The sequence below is a fragment of the Bos indicus genome, chromosome 15 (assembly GCF_029378745.1).
Source record: "Bos indicus isolate NIAB-ARS_2022 breed Sahiwal x Tharparkar chromosome 15, NIAB-ARS_B.indTharparkar_mat_pri_1.0, whole genome shotgun sequence".
In the NCBI taxonomy this organism is placed as follows: Eukaryota; Metazoa; Chordata; class Mammalia; order Artiodactyla; family Bovidae; genus Bos; species Bos indicus.
In genome coordinates, this window is record NC_091774.1 from 26,966,377 (window position 1) to 26,982,376 (window position 16,000).

A 16,000-nucleotide genomic window follows, 5' to 3' on the forward strand; every position below is an offset into this window, starting at 1 on the left:
TGATTGACATCAACTATATTAGCCAGCTTTGCTATGGTAACAAACGCCCCCTAAAATCTCAGTGGCTCAGAATCACAAGTATTTCTTTCTTGTTCACAGAGCATGTTGGCAGTTGCAGATATTCTCCATGTGTCTTCTCATTCCTGGACTTAAGCTGAACCTAATTTGGGACCTGCTGTTCTGACAGTATAAGGAATGAAGCAAGAGAACGCAAGAGAACCAGTGAAAGCACCCAACTTCTTAGAGCAACACTGTCCAACGTTCCATTGGCCCAAGTAAGTCACGTGATCAAGCCTGACAACGCAGGGTTGGGACTAAAATACATTCCCTCTTTTAAGGGCCTCAGTAAGTCACAGGTAAATAGGCAAGGGAGCATAATGGTCTTACGGGAAGTGGATGCGTAACTGAGATTAGACTACAGTCCTCCCTGGTGGACCCTCTCCACCCCCTCACCCACCATATTTCAATTTTGTAGCTATCTCATTTAGAAGATAATCTGTACTCTTTAATTTCATGCAGCTTGTGCATTTAGAGGCTGTGATATGGGTATGGGCCCTCTCTCTGGGGGACTTTGGTGCAGTTGGCAGTTCTTCCAGTCACGTAGTTTGCACGATCTCTCCTTCCTTCATTCCTGGCATCTGCCCTACCCCTCAAGACCTCCCTCCCTCTCAGACTGGGGTAACTGACCTATCTGTTCCTGTGACTGGGCAGCGGACACAAGCTACTTCAATGACCTTGTGGGATCCAGCACCAAAGCTGACCCTCCTCTGCTCCCAAAACACCCAGGGGCCGCTGGGCAGGCCATCCAGCTCTACTCCAGCCATCTCTCCAGACTGGTACCTGAAAGACAGAATTTCTGCTTCGGGTAATACAGCTGCTCCTCTCTGAATAATGCATGCCGTGCACCACACTGGACCAAGGACAAGCACTTGAGAAATTGGGGAGCTTTCATTTGATTTCATTATTTTGCTTTTAGACCCAAGCATTTGCTGCTGTCAGGCATTTCAAAGAGGACAAGACAACAAGGTGTTCCGAGACAAACAGGGAAGGTGAATCATTCCTGGGGCCTTAAAGGACTGCAGTGGAGAAGGCAGGGCAGGGGCAGCCCTCCCCTCAGGCGCAGGGCCCGACAGGGGCCACCACGAGGCCTCCAAGGGGATCTGGAGAGACTGAGAGTCTGAGGAAGCAGACTTTCTAGGAGATGCCTCCATGGAGGTAGGGAACTTTCACACGCCTGAAGAGCAGGGCACATGGGGAGCAGTGACCTGGTAACTAGGATTCGGACTCAGAGTCCAGAGCAAAAATCAGTAGAGCAAATGGACCGTGATGCCAGAAGTTTGACTCCTCAAACAAGTACTGTTCAAGGCAATGAATTAGTCCATCTAGAGCCAAACAGCAAAGCCAGGCTAACTACCCTCAGGGCCCTTCCCAGCCAGCTCCTTCCTGGTGTAGGCTTCCCAAAGGGGCTGCCATATAAAACCCTACCCTGTATCATCATTCATCTGCCTAAAGAAGTGGCTTAAACCACCCCATGCTCCCTCGTCCACTTCAAACACATGGTCATCTCCAACCAGATGGGCTCTCTCCGTGCCCTGCCCTGAGGAGCACAGGTGATATCTCACATCCACCACCCCACTTGGAGTCCCCACCCCACAGCCTCTGTCCCAGCCAGACACCTGCCATCCTTTAAGGATCAGTGCAAGTCCTACTGTTACTTGAACACTTAAGCCCATATTGATCTCTCCCTTCTCTTGATTCCTACAGTCACCTGTACTAATGGCCAGTTTGTATGATCATTAATAAAAACAATACAGTTTCAAACCATTATCTCACTGGCCTTCAAGTTACACTTCTCAGAGGTATAGTGCTCATGGGTGCCCCAGAAGCCACTCTGGGGGCAAGCAAAGACAGTGTAGGTGGTGAGCTCCACGCCCCTATCCCTCCCAAATCAACAGCTCAGCTTTCATCCACATTTTCACTAGAGTTTCATATATAATTTTTCTTTTGAAAAAGGATAGCACTATTGACTTGAAAACCACTGCATTTTTAATTTCCTCCTCATAAGAAGCTCTGGGATGTACTGGACTAGTATCAGCAGAGGAAGTTGAAGTCTCAGAGCAGCCAGCTGTCTTGCCAAGGGAACACGGCAGGTCCTACCTTCTGTCTCCTGAGTTCGGAATCCAGGGTATTTACCTCCCACAGCCGGGCGTGGCTTACCTCTGACTGCCTTGCTCACTTCTTTCAAAAGCAAAAATGGTATTTTAGCATTTATTTATTCTGTTTCCTTCCTATTCAGAGCATGGCTGTGGGCAGGTAGTAGGCATTTACCACTTACTTAGTCCAGGCTGTGATGCCCTTGGCTTCGCTGAAGATGCGAGGCCTGCCACCCTCTTGGTCCTCTCTCGGGTAGCACGTGCCTATGTGTGTGTGCTCAGTCCCTAGTCGTGTCTGACTCTTCGCGGCCCCATGGACTGTAGCGCGCCAGGCTCCTCTGTCCATGGGATTTCCCAGGCAAGAGTGCTGGAATGGGTTGTAATTTCCTTCTCCAGGGAATCCTCCCAACCCAGGGATTGAACCTGCGTCTCTTGCATCTCCTGCACTGGCAGGCAAGTTCTTTACCACGGAGCCACCTGGGAAGGGCCTGGGAAGCGCGTACATGCCTAGGAGTTGAGTGATTTCTTCAGCTGCACCAGTACCTGGCGTGTTGTAATCAGAAGGATACTTCTTTGCTCCCCTTTTCTCACTGTTGACATGGTTGTGTGCTAAGTTGTTTCAGCTGTGTCTGACTGTGCGACCCTATGGACTGTAGCCCACCAGGTTCCTCTGTCCGTGGGATTCTCCAGGCAAGAATACTGGAGTGGGTTGCCCTGCCCTTCTCCAGGGGATCTTCCCAACTCAGAGATCAAACCTGGGTCTCCCGTGTCTCCTGTGTTGACAGGCGGGTTCTTTACCACTAGCACCAGCTGGGAAGCCCTGCTGTGGTCACCTAATCTTATTGTTAGCCCAGAGGATGGGGTAATACGGTGCAACATCCATACTGACACTGCTTAAAGAGCAGCAGTCAGCTCCTGGAGAGTCATCTGTACACGGTAGCAATAACACCACCGCTGATCAGATGCACCCTCTGTTCTCTGCCCCCGTCACCAGCCTTCCTCCGTTCTGGGAATGAGGTGTTTTCCACCAGGAGGAAAGATGTGGTGTCCTCCAAAGAGTTAAAATGGTGCTGTAGGTCAATTACACCTCAAAAACAAACAAGCAAACTCATAGAAAAGGAGATCAGATATGTAGTTACCAGAGGTGAAGAGGGGTTGGGCGGAACTCAATGAAGGCAATCAAAAATTGCAAACTTCTAGTTATAAGATAGAAAACATCTAAGGGTATAAAGTACAACATGATTAATGTAATTAATACTGCTGTATGTTATATGAGAGATTTTAAGAGAGCAAACCCTCAGAGTTCTCATCACAAGGAAAAAATATTTATTTTATTTTTTATTTTGTATTTACATGATGGATGTTCACTAAACTTATTGTAGTAATTATTTCATGATGCATGTGAGTCAAATCATCATGTACATCTAAAAGGTATGTAGTACTGTATATTAAATCTCAAACTGGAAAAAAAAACCCACAACAACAAAAAGATGGGGTGTCCTCCTTGGTCTCCCACTGGCCACACTCTGGGGATACAGCATCATTCTTGTCCTCATGGCGACCCCAGGAGGGAGCATGGAGAGGACCGCCTCCAGGTAAGGGAAGGGACAGAAGCAGTGGGCTGACTCACAGATGAAAAAAGAAAAAAGATAGATCGAGGTAAAATTATTTCCAAATTGAATGTTTTTCACTATTTTCAGTGTGGTGTCTGCAGTGTTCTGAGATGATTCCCTCTCGGGGGCTTCAGAAAAGCTGTAAATAGAATGAATTGCTTTTAGGGACATACTCTGATAGTTCACTTCTCAAGGAAATATATGCTAATGCATGTAGACTATCATTATTGGGGAGACCTATGTACTGACTCTTTTTATGTCTATGAAGAGCGGATTTCTGATTGCTAGCATTTTGCCAAAGTCTTTGTCATGCGTGGGCTGAATATCTAGCAGGAAGAGGTGGATTGAGGCAGGACTACATGCTGGGTCTCTCCTAGGCCAGGGTTGGAGGCGGGGGTCTTCGTTTACCCAAGAAGTTTCTTATGAAACCAGAAACAGAGAAAGGACATCTTTGTCTAAGGACCTAAATAAAAAAACAAGCCAGTCTGATCTCATCTACAATTCTGAGATTTCAGGGTAGTTTAGAAGCAGAGGACCTCAAGGAGGGGGGAGGGGTACCCACGTGATCCAGCAGGTGTGATGCTACACCCAGCCAGAGGGTGGCAGCACCTTCCACACGCCCTGTGAGTGTCTCTTCTGACCATTCCAGGGCGTTTTTATGGGACGGCCTTCCCTTGCTCACCCAGCCTCTTCTTTATTTTCTTCTGCTTTGTGAAAGTGGGTTAAACAGCACTCGGCTTTGTGAGGAACACGGCCAACAAATGAGATATCAAACGCAGCTTCCTGTGTAAGAGATCAGACTCCGCCGGGCACACACGCCGGGCTCTGCTGGAGCTCCTGGGCTCTGCAGCCAGCTTCATTTAGGATTCATAAATACTTTTGCGCGCTCCCGCACATACAGCCGCCGAAGGAATTTCATTCTGTATCATCTGCTTTCAAATGCAACAAGGTGAGAAAATGTGGCCATTTAAAAGAAGAAAAAGAAGGAGGAAGAGGGGCTGAAGAAAGTCTGAGGCTCTGAGTGGCAGGCATTTAATGGTTGATGACTTGATGAAGGATGCTTCCGTCTTTATGTTCCTACAGAGAATCTTTCCCCTGGATCCTGTTCACCTGGAGCCAGGTGGGTGAATGCAGCCTGGCTGGTGTAGGGCACTTTGGTCAATGACACTTTAAAAATGCTAAATTGGGTGCCTGTGAAGGTGGGCCTGAACTTTAGATATGAGTTGTCCCTAAGGTCCCTTCTTTGAGGCTTCTGGGGAGCTGGGACATTTTGAACTCCAACTTAGTTTTTAGGTATCAAATTCAAACATCTTTGGGAACCAGGCTGAGGAATCTAAATGTATCAAACTGGTCAGATGGTAACAGAGACACGGCTGCCCTTTCTGAAGAGGGCAACGGCTGTTTGGTTCCAGTGGATTATGGCCAAATGGGAATTGTTGCCAACTCTCCTAATCTATATATATGAAAAAAGAAATCTATATTTTTTAAAAATATAAAATCTCCTGAATTTCAATGATATCAGCTAGTTTTAAAAATTAATTACTGTGCTGTCTGAAAAAGAAAATCCAGCAGGGTATACCCTATTTCAATTCTATCCTAAACACCTTAGTCTATCAAATACTTCCCTTCTCTGATTGTTTGAAATCGTATGATCTGTGCCCCATAAATTGCCAGGTTTGATTTTTCTGACTTGTTCTCTAGCTTTGCACTGTTTGCTCAGCAAGACTCTACACATTTCAAGGGCAAAGGCATGTCTTTTTTCCCCCAATAGTTCCCAGTCGACAGTAGATGCTCAGCAATTTTTCGTGAGTTATAACCTACTCCATTCCATGAAGGATTCGAAGAATCCTACGTAAATAGATGCTACAGAAAAAGAAAACAAATAAACGAGAGCATCAGGCTAAATATTTAGACTTGACCTATTGACTGGATGCCTGTAAGGTATGGAGCTGTTAGTTTCCTCTGGATAGCACCCAAATGTCTTCTTTAGATTACATGCAGAACCCAGAGGGATGAGAGGGTGCCTGCCACATGTGGAAAGCTCATAGATTCCTGGTGGAGTGAACGAAGGACAAAGCAAGTGAAACGACCCTGGAGAAGGAGACCTGTGCACTGTGAGGCAGAGAGACCAGAATGTATGATCCAAGCTTGGCCTGGAGCTGGGAGCCTGAATAATGAATTGCAATTTCTTTATTGAACCTCTTTTGGTTGTAAGTGACAGAAATAACAAAAACTGACTTAGGCGAAAAAGAGGAATGTACTGGAAGGATATTGATGGAATATCCTTTCAAGCCATGAAGGAGAGGGGTTTCGTTTGGACCCACAGGAAAATCTGAACGAGATAGATCTCTGTCTGCATTTCATCTCTCCTTTGAGTTCTAGCTCTATTTTCTCCCTCAGCAGTCAGACTTCCTTCACGCATTAGGGAACAAAGCTACGACAATCTCCATGCCTCACATCCAATAGCTTCTACTCCCAAAGGAAACTGCTTCATAATCTTTCTCTTAGCAAGGCTAAAACCCATGGGGAGGGGCTCTCAGTGCCTCACTGGGGTTTCATGCTCCCCTCTAGGGCCATCCCAGTCAACCATGACAGCCACAGAGAGGGTTGCCATGACTGGCTGGGTCTGGGCAGATACCCACATAGAGTAACAACTTGGCAGATTTTTTCATTTTTTTTTAAAATTTTTAAGCGTTTAATTTATTGGAATATAGTTGATTTACAATGTTGTGTTCATTTCAGGTATACAGCAAAGTGATTCAGTTTTACATATACATATATTTAATACTTTTTAGATTATTTTTCTCATATTGGTTATCACAGAATATTGAGTAGAATTCCTTTTGCTAAACAGTAGGTCCTTGTTGGTTATCTATCTGATATGTAGTATTGTGTTTGTTTCAAATCACAAGGCTTGTTTTGGGGAAGGAACATTTCCTAGAGATGGAAGATCTGTTCTTAGAAGAAGGGAACAGTCCTGGCATATCAAAGATTCCCTGGAGTTCATGCAGCACTTGGCTACAAGTGTCTCTTTTATGTATCATCTCGTTTACTTGTCCCTCTACACTCTGTTAGGAATGCAGAGTTTTTATAGTTGTTCTCATTTCACTGTTGGGAAAAAAATGAGGTTCAGAAAGATGAAGCAACTTAAGCGAGGATCACATAGCTTCTAAATGACCAGTCCAGGCCTCAGGTATTTTTTTTCATTTTAATACCAGTGCTTATGCCCTTATAAGGGAGGTAAGATGGAAAGACTCTGAGCTTTCTAGAAAAGGAGTCTCTTATTACAAGATCATGACTTTCTAAAATATGTAAATCCTCAGCTTCTAGAACCCTGAATTGGTTGCTGTTCCTCAGCTTCTCCTGGAAGTTTGCTGGGATCCCCTGAGATACATGAATCTGACCTCAGTGGCCATTTCCACATGGTTCAGGAATTTTGTTGTCTACCCAAGATTCATATTCAAAGACCTCCAGCCCCTTCAGCCACTCAACTCTTAATTGTCTAATTTGGGATACTTGGAGGTATTTCTGCTTCATGGATTGTCTGGAGTCCTCTGGACCAGAAGCACTACTGCCCACAGGAAAAGAGGAACTGGAAAAGGGGAGAAAACCCACCTAGGAGATGCGGTGCTGACTGAGACAAAGTGGATCATTTCCATTTCTGAAGTTGGGAGCACCTCCAGCTCACACAGTGAGTACCAAGAACGTGGCAGCAGGGTATTTGGCATCTTCCACCCAAAGATGATGAAGAGAAAAGACCTCCTCAGCTTGTATTCACTTACTAGACTCCCAAGTCTCATGCCTTCTTGTGCTTTTAAGGCAAATTGTGAATATACATCTTTCCTCCTGCATGTCAATGCCCAGAGAAGTACTAGATCGAATTGATTTGAGTTGGATCAGCCAGACCCTGTGTCCAAGCTGCCTTGCCTGACTGTAGTCAGCACAGCCTAATAGAAAGAAGGAATTACTCTTGACACCAGGATTATATTGCTGCCAAAGGCATCAATAACCTATTAAAGATGTGGGATAATATAACACTAATTATCAATTGAGGGAAACCATCACGAGGAGAAGGCAAGTAAAGTTTCGATTTTCCTTTCTGCATGAACCCTGCCCCTCCATCCCACAATGATTTGCTGTTCCCTGGGTTTGCCCTCATGCATAATGCAGTGATCCGTGTGGCAGGAAAACATTTCGAAAACTTCTTTCTCCTTCTCCAGGAGGCTGGGGCAAAGGTGACTTATAGCTATTCAGTCATGTAAGCAAAGCTATCTCTGAGGCAGTCCGCTGGCTGGAAGAGATGGGACCATGGACCCTCTCATCCCCCTTTGGTTTCTTGCCTAAGGGTGACATAATGAATTGCTGTGACCTAGTCAGAGAAGAAAAATACAGATATTTTTATAGATACAGAGATAAATTGATGCCTTCTCTGGCTTTCTAGCACTCCTAGTGGTGAGGAACTCTTCCTGCCTTGGAGACTTCATTTTCTCAGAAGAAAATAGTAGTGTTTTATGTGGCTGCAGTCCCTGGGGCTGCTGGGAGTCGGACACGACTGAGTGACTTCACTTTTCACTTTCATGCATTGGAGAAGGAAATGGCAACCCACTCCAGTGTTCTTGCCTGGAGGATCCCAGGAACCGGGGAGCCTGGTGGGCTGCTGTCTATGGGGTCGCACAGAGTCAGGCACGACTGAAGTGACTTAGCAGCGTATGTTGCTGGTGAAGGCAAAGGAATGGAGTTCTCCATGGTGTTATGTGAGTGTGTGCTCAGTTGCTCAGTCATGTCTGACTCTTTGTGACCCCGTAAACTGTAGCCTACCAGGCTTCTCTGTCCATGGGATTCTCCAGGCAAGAATACTGGAGTGGGTCGCCACTTTGTTCTCCAGGGGATCTTCCCAACCCTGGGATGGAACTCGCACCTCCTATTTCTCCTGCATCAGTAGGTGGATTCTTTGCCACTGAGCCATCTGGGAAGCCCCTAGGGTGTTATAGGGAAAGATAAATGAATTAGATAATCCCCAGTTTTTTCCATCCTGAAAATTCTGGGCACTGTGCTTGGTCCTGGGCATACAATGAAAAACACTCTCTAAATGCTCAGGATGAGAGATACTGTTTCTAGAAAGATCTTGGTGTTCTTATTACTAGCTGCAAGTAATAAAACCTTCCTTCACCACCCTCACCCCCCGCCCCAAAGCACTCAGGATGTATTGCAAGGTATAAACACATATATGCTTTGCCTTTCTAATGCCTGAACTATTGAAACCATTTATTCCTTTTATTCATTCATCAGAGATATTTTGTGAGCACCAACCATGTGTCTGGCCCTTCACTAGATGTTGGGGAGACAACAGTAAACAAGTCAAAACAAGATTTCTAGTGGGTAAGCTGAGCTACAGACCAGTCCAAAAAATACACACACAAGGTAGTTATAGATTGATATAAGTGCTCTGAAGAAGAAGTTGATAATACAATAGAAGGTGGCTGGGGTGGGGGATAAGATCAGATAAGAAGATCTCTCTGAAGAGGTGATATCTGAGCTGAAATTTATGGATTAGAAGCAACCAGTTATGCCAAGAGATAAACAGGAAGCGTGTTGGCATCAGTGGTGTGCTGGTAAGTGTTTTACAGCAGGCTCTCTGGGGGAAAAGAAAGCCCTGATTTGTAGTGTTTGCCAGTTTCCATGGTGTAAATACTTCTACACTGCCAATTTCAAGCTGCCAGCATGATATTGCTGAACACAGACCTGGGGCAAGATGTGTAAAATGGATCCTGCATGAACAGCCTCCAACACACTGCTGGTTCAGGGTTACCCAGCCACACAAGTAGGAAATGGGTCCTGGTCAATGTTAAGGGATCAGATAAGTAGACTGATGGGACTAGAGAGAATATTTATGGGGCAATAGGTTGAGGATTCTGGTTGCTACATTCAGATGCAACTACTAAATATTAGCACACTCCACAATTCAACGCAAGAGCCACTGTACCTGATCCCTCAGGATCCCACTTTAAAGCCAGATGTTCCCATATCACTGCTGATGCTGCTGCTAAGTCGCTTCAGTCGTGTCCGACTCTGTGAGACCCCATAGACGGTAGCCCACCAGGCTCTGCCATCCCTGGGATTCTCCAGGCAAGAACACTGGAGTGGGTTGCCATTTCCTTCTCCAATGCATGAAAGTGAAAAGCGAAAGTGAAGTCGCTCAGTCGTGTCCGACTCTTAGCGACCCCATGGACTGTAGCCCACCAGGCTCCTCCATCCATGGGAGTTTCCAGGCAAGAGTGCTGGAGTGGGGTGCCATTGCCTTCTCCTCCCATATCACTAACCTAGATATTTTCTACTTAAAAACCATAGATGTTTTGATGATAGCCATTCTGACCCGTGTGAGGTGATACCTCATTGTAGTTTTGATGTGCATTCCTCTACTAATGAGGGATGTTCAGCATTTTTCCATGTGTTTGCTGGTCATCTGTATATCTTCTTTGGAGAAATGTCTGTTTAGATCTTCCACCCATTTACCATTTTTTTTGTTTGAGTTGTTTGTTTTTCTGATATTGAGCTGCATGAGCTGCTTGTTACTTATATACATTACCACGTGTAAAATATTAACAGATAGCTAGTGGGAAGTTGCTGGAGAAGACAATGGCACCCCACTCCAGTACTCTTGCCTGGAAGATCCCATGGACCGAGGAGTCTGGTGAGTCCACGGGGTCGCTAGGAGTCGGACACGACTGAGCGACTTCACTTTCACTTTTCACTTTCATGCATTGGAGAAGGAAATGGCAACCTACTCCAGTGTTCTTGCCTGGAGAATGCCAGGGACGGGGGAGCCTGGTGGGCTGCCGTCTATGGGGTCGCACAGAGTCGGATATGACTGAAGTGACTTAGCAGCAGCAGTAGCAGCAGTGGGAAGTTGCCGTATAACACAGGGACCTCAGCCTGGTGCTCTGTGACAGCCTGGAGGAGTTGGGTTGAGGACGGGGTGGGAGGGAGGCTCAAAAGGGAGGGGATATATGTATGCTTAGAGTTGATTCACAGTTGTGGTATGGCAGAAACCAACACAACATTGTAAAGCAATTATCCTCCAAGTAAACTTTTTTTAAAATCGTGAAAAATATCATGTGCCATTTAATATGTGTTTGTATGTGGATAGATAGGTGGACAGGCTTGGTGTGTGGGAACAGAAAATGAAAAACGCAGAGTCCCTGCTCTCATGGCACTTACAGACTGATAGCAAAAAGGGAAACAGGGACAGAAAACTAACATTTATTAAACACATACCATTAATAAAAATTAGCCAGGCTAGGAGGAGGGAAACATGGGAAAATTACACGCATTTTCTATAATATAAGAATAGATTTTTGCCCTTTGATGTGATTCAGAATTTTCCAGAAGGACAGAATATCTGAGCCAGATGGAGGAGTTAAGTGGTTTTCTTTGCTTCAGGCCAGGAAAATGTCATCTGATGATAACTGTGCTAATTGTTCTTCTAGTAAACACATTGTTTATCCATCAAGGAAACTTTGAGAAGGACCCAGGAGTTCAGTTTATAGAATTTGGCCACAGTCACCCTCAAGAATCTAGAACCTAGGACCCAGGGAGATGGGTAACATAAGGGAATTGTCAACCCATAAGATGCCTTGACAATTCAAAAGTTCTTTGGGAGCAGATATCTCCACCTAATGCTTCAATACAGATGCTATAATTTATAGCATGAAGTTTATGTAAAAGATATTGTTTTCTCTGATTGGCATTTTGGGGGTAGTCCCTGATGGTAAGTACAGTCTTTTGCAGGGCTGACGAATAATCATTCAGTGTCTGGCCTTTTCAGACTGCTTTGTCAGGAGAATCTACAAAGATGTATTGATTTACCTTGTATCAACAATGAAGTGTTGAAGAGTCTGGCAGGAAAACCAGATGGAGAAGCCCAGCAGAATTGCAAAGCTGGGACCAAGGCTTGGAACTGGTTACAGACCCAGAGGAGATAGTCAGACACTTAGGAAAGAAATTGTTCCTTTAATTCTAAGTGAAGGCATAACAGTAGAAAATGGAAAAACCTTAATAGGAATGATGCTGTTAGGGGCAGGAAGAGGGTTCAGAAAGGTAACTGGGTAACAGATATCAATTTCCTAGAAACAAATGAAAAAAAATCATGAAAATAAAGAGTTTCACAAAGGACACAGTCAGCCAATTTAAATGTAGCCAAGAAATTATGAGATTGAGACCCGAGGAAAGGCCACTGAAACAAGTGGTTGAGATGTCGTTAGCCATCTTTGTGACTGGTTTCGGTTGACACTAGCATTTTGCATAATGCTTTTCAGTGTGTGTGTGGCGGGGGTCTTCCTTATCTATTAGTTCATCTGATATTCATAAAACTACGATGAAGAAAGTGAGGCTCAGAGAGTAAATAGTTGATCCAGACTCTGAGCTCACATTTTCTGATTCCAGATCTCATCCTCATTCTGTTGCTTTGCACAGACAGCATTCCTCAAGAGAGCAGCTGGGAGCCAGAGCTAGGCCACAAGGAAGGAGTGAGCTGCAAGGAGAGGGTCAGCATTCAGGGCGGCAAGAGTAAAGCACCATCTTTGAAAGTCTGGGTGGTGAAGAGAAACAGAGTGGTCATCAGAGGGAATATGTGTTCCAGCATAAAAAACCATCTTAAGTGCTTTGGGCCAGACAAGGAAGAATTTGGTATAGAAAGAAATGGAACAGTCTCAAGATAATGGGAGAAGGGAAATGGGATCAAGAACATTTGTGGAGGGCACTCATGGCATATCTCTGGGAGAGTGAAAAGGCAGAGGAAATTCTGAGCTGAGGATCTCATTGGATGAAGACATCATGAGATCATCTTTAAGGCTGGGAAGGGACACCTGTGTAGTTGGGAGAGTGAGAAGAGGGGTCAGGGAGAAGGAAAGCTGCTGTGGGTGTTTTCTTGATGACACCCTGACACCCTCTCTTAGTCTCTTCCTGTCTCCCTAGGGCTAGGGAGGATCCGAGATTTCTTTTAACCTGGAGTTGCCACTAGTCTGGGGCCCTAGGAGCCCTTCTTCGTGGTGACTGAGGTTTAGGGCAAACAGCCCTGGGCGTGGACAGCCAACGCTGGCCTCAGGTTTTCCCTGGCTTTTTGTCCAGGAACTCCAGCTGCTGGACAATATACTTGCAGGCCACACTGTCTCCTCAAACTCACCGGGATGAAAACCTTTCTAAAATAACAGACTTTCAAGTGTTGGAAAGGTAACCTGGTCTAATCCTTGAGTTCCTTTTATGACAACTGCACCGAGCGTTCCACTTCATCATTTTGTATGATAAGGAACTCACCACTTCTCCAGGTGCCCTGTTCCTCTTTATGTTTGTCTCAGATCTGACTTCTAGGCAATACAGAACTCAGAAGTGAATTGGCCAATTCCTGCTCCCCTGGGAGTGGTCGTCAAGGATTTGAAGAGAACCATCATGTTGCTTACGTTTTCTATGCCTCAGAAAAGCAAATAAAATCCTTCCTGGTTTTTTTCTGGGATTCTGACAATCGTGCTCACTTTCTGGGTGCACTCTGGGATGCTCATGGCTGTAGATGTGCCTCAACTGAGCCCACATTCTGCCTCTTTACCTTTTTGCCTGAGGCTCTGATCTCCTTGGATCTGACCACACACTCTCTGCCTCCAGTTTCTCTTCTCACAGGTTCATTCTGCACACTGCTGTCAGACTAACCATCCTAAAACATGTTTTTTTTTTTTACAGGTCACTTCCCTTGTCAGAGAAATTGCATCCATTCCCTGTTTACTATGAGATGAAGTTCAAATATGGCATCAAATACCCTCCCAAACAAGCACCTCAGTATTTCTCAAGTTCTTCTCTGTTCTGAATATTCTCCTCCAATGAGGGGTTGCTCATTTATCTTCCCACTTTTCATCTATTTATTCATTAAAGAAACAATTATTGAATGTCAACTGTATGCCAGGTGTTCTGACAGGTAATGGGAATACAAATTTGATAGAGACATGATCCTTGACACGAAGGAGTTCACAGTCTGGTGAGGAAGAAAACTACGTATGTACATAAACAACTTGTGTTATCAAATATGGTTTAAAAAAATAAACAAATAATCCCTAGCTCTCATAGCAACAGTGTGCAGTGCTAACAGGGAAGGAAGCGATCTTCTCTGCTCAGAATGGGTAAGAAAGGATTCAAGGAGATGGTACTGTTTAAGTTGAGACTGGAATGATAGGTAGAAGTGTGCATAATTAGTAAGGAAAGACAAAAAATGTTATAGGCAGAAGCAGCAGCATCTGAAAGACCATATTCTAGAAATTTCAAGTTGTCTGACAATTCAGTAGAGTATGGGTATGTGGAAAAAGTGGGAGAAAGCAGCAGTGAGCTCCTAAATTTTTAACAATAAGCCCTTTGGGGCTGGGGGATTTTTGTAGTATTTGCCTATTTCTATGATGTAAATGTTTCTGTCATGGCTGATTGCAAACTACTGATGTGACAACATTGAACACTGAGCTGAGAAAAATTGTGTTGAAATTGTTCTCACAAGCCAGTAGGAAGTAGAAAAATATATAATCAGGAAAGGATTTTACAGGTTAAGGAACTGGAATTTTTGTTCTATGGGGTTATGAGGACTCACTGAAGGACAGAAAGCTAGAGAATGATATGACTAGCTTTGCCTTAAGAGAGAAACCCACAAATTTGAAAAGATACATGTACCCCAATGTTCTTAGCAGTATTGTTTATAATTGCAAAGATATGGAAGTAACCAAGTGTACATCAACAGATGAATGGTTAAAAAAAAAGTGTGAATGTATATACAGTGAAATACAACTCATCTGTAAAAGAAAAGAATAAAATTTGCAATTTGTAACAACATAGATGGAGCTTGGGGGGCATTAAGCTAAGTGAAATAAGGCAGATAGAGAAAGACAGATACTGTATGGTATTATTATTATGTGGAATCTAAAAAATACAACCACCTAGTGAGCGCTGAAGAATTGATGCTTTTGAACTGTGGTATTGGAGAAGACTCTTGAGAGTCCCTTGGACTGCAAGGAGATCCAACCAGTCCTTTCTGAAGGAGATCAGCCCTGGGATTTCTTTGGAAGGAATGATGCTAAAGCTGAAACTCCAGTACTTTGGCCACCTGATGCGAAGAGTTGACTCATTGGAAAAGACTCTGATGCTGGGAGGGATTGGGGGCAGGAGGAGAAGGGGACGACAGAGGCTGAGATGGCTGGATGGCATCACTGACTCGATGGACGTGAGTCTGAGTGAACTCTGGGAGTTGGTGATGGACAGGGAGGCCTGGCATGCTGCGATTCATGGGGTCGCAGAGTTGGACACAACTGAGTGACTGAACTGAACTGAACTGAGTGAATAAAGAAACAGACTAAGAGATACAGAGAACAACTCAGTGGTGACCAGTGAAAAGAGGGAAGCAGGGAGGGGCGATACAGGGGCGGGGAAATAAGAGACACAAGCCATTAGGTATAAAATACCGTTCAAGCATATATCGCACAACATGAGGAATACAGCCAATATTTTATAATAGCTATAAATAAAATTATGACTTTTAAAATTGTGAATTACTATATTGTACACCTGTAGCATAAAATTGTACAACAAATTATACTTCAATTAAAAAATTTAAAATAATTTAAATTTTTTTGAAAAGGAAAACAAGTAAAAACTAGGCATGAGTATGAGAGCCTGGAGGAGGGCACGGCAACCCACTCCAGTATTCTTTCCTGGAGAATCCCTTGGACAGAGGAGCCTGGTGGGCTACAGTCCACAGAGTCATGGAGAGTCAGACACGACTGAGCGACTACGCACGCCTGCACGCATGGTGTGAGAGAAGTAAATGATGCAAATTAGGGGACTAGTTAAAAGATAGTGGTTCTAAACCCTACCTGTATGCTACACATTAGAATTGCCTGTGGAAATAAAAAATAATAACAATAATATTGTGACTTTAATCCCAAGATTCTAATCAAATCTATCTGGGGCTGTACCTCGGCTTCTGTATGTTTTAAATGCTTCCCAGGTGATAATAATACAGATCATGGATTGCAAAATGCTGGGTTAGGAGGCTATTGCTCTGAAATATGTTTTCTCTTTATCCAATCTCATGTTATGCCTGGACTGTTCCAGTGCCACCTCCATTCTTCATCTGGCTCATCTGTTCCCAGGAGCCAGTTCTTCCCTTCAGACCCAGTTCTTCCTATTTTTCTCTCTTGAGGTTTTCTGGAC

The 16,000-nt window shown here is 44.4% G+C and overlaps 1 long non-coding RNA gene across 2 annotated transcripts; it reads left to right on the top strand.

Moving 5' to 3' along the window:
- The first annotated feature begins 4,329 nt into the window (after positions 1–4,329).
- LOC139187287 (uncharacterized) lies at positions 4,330–15,148 on the top strand. Of its 2 annotated transcripts, none has more exons than XR_011570829.1 (2): positions 4,330–4,886; positions 13,496–15,148. It is a non-coding gene; the product is annotated as an uncharacterized lncRNA (long non-coding RNA). The 2 variants fall into 2 exon arrangements; XR_011570828.1 differs by lacking the exon at positions 4,330–4,886 and adding an exon at positions 6,970–7,457.
- The last annotated feature ends 852 nt before the right edge of the window (positions 15,149–16,000 follow it).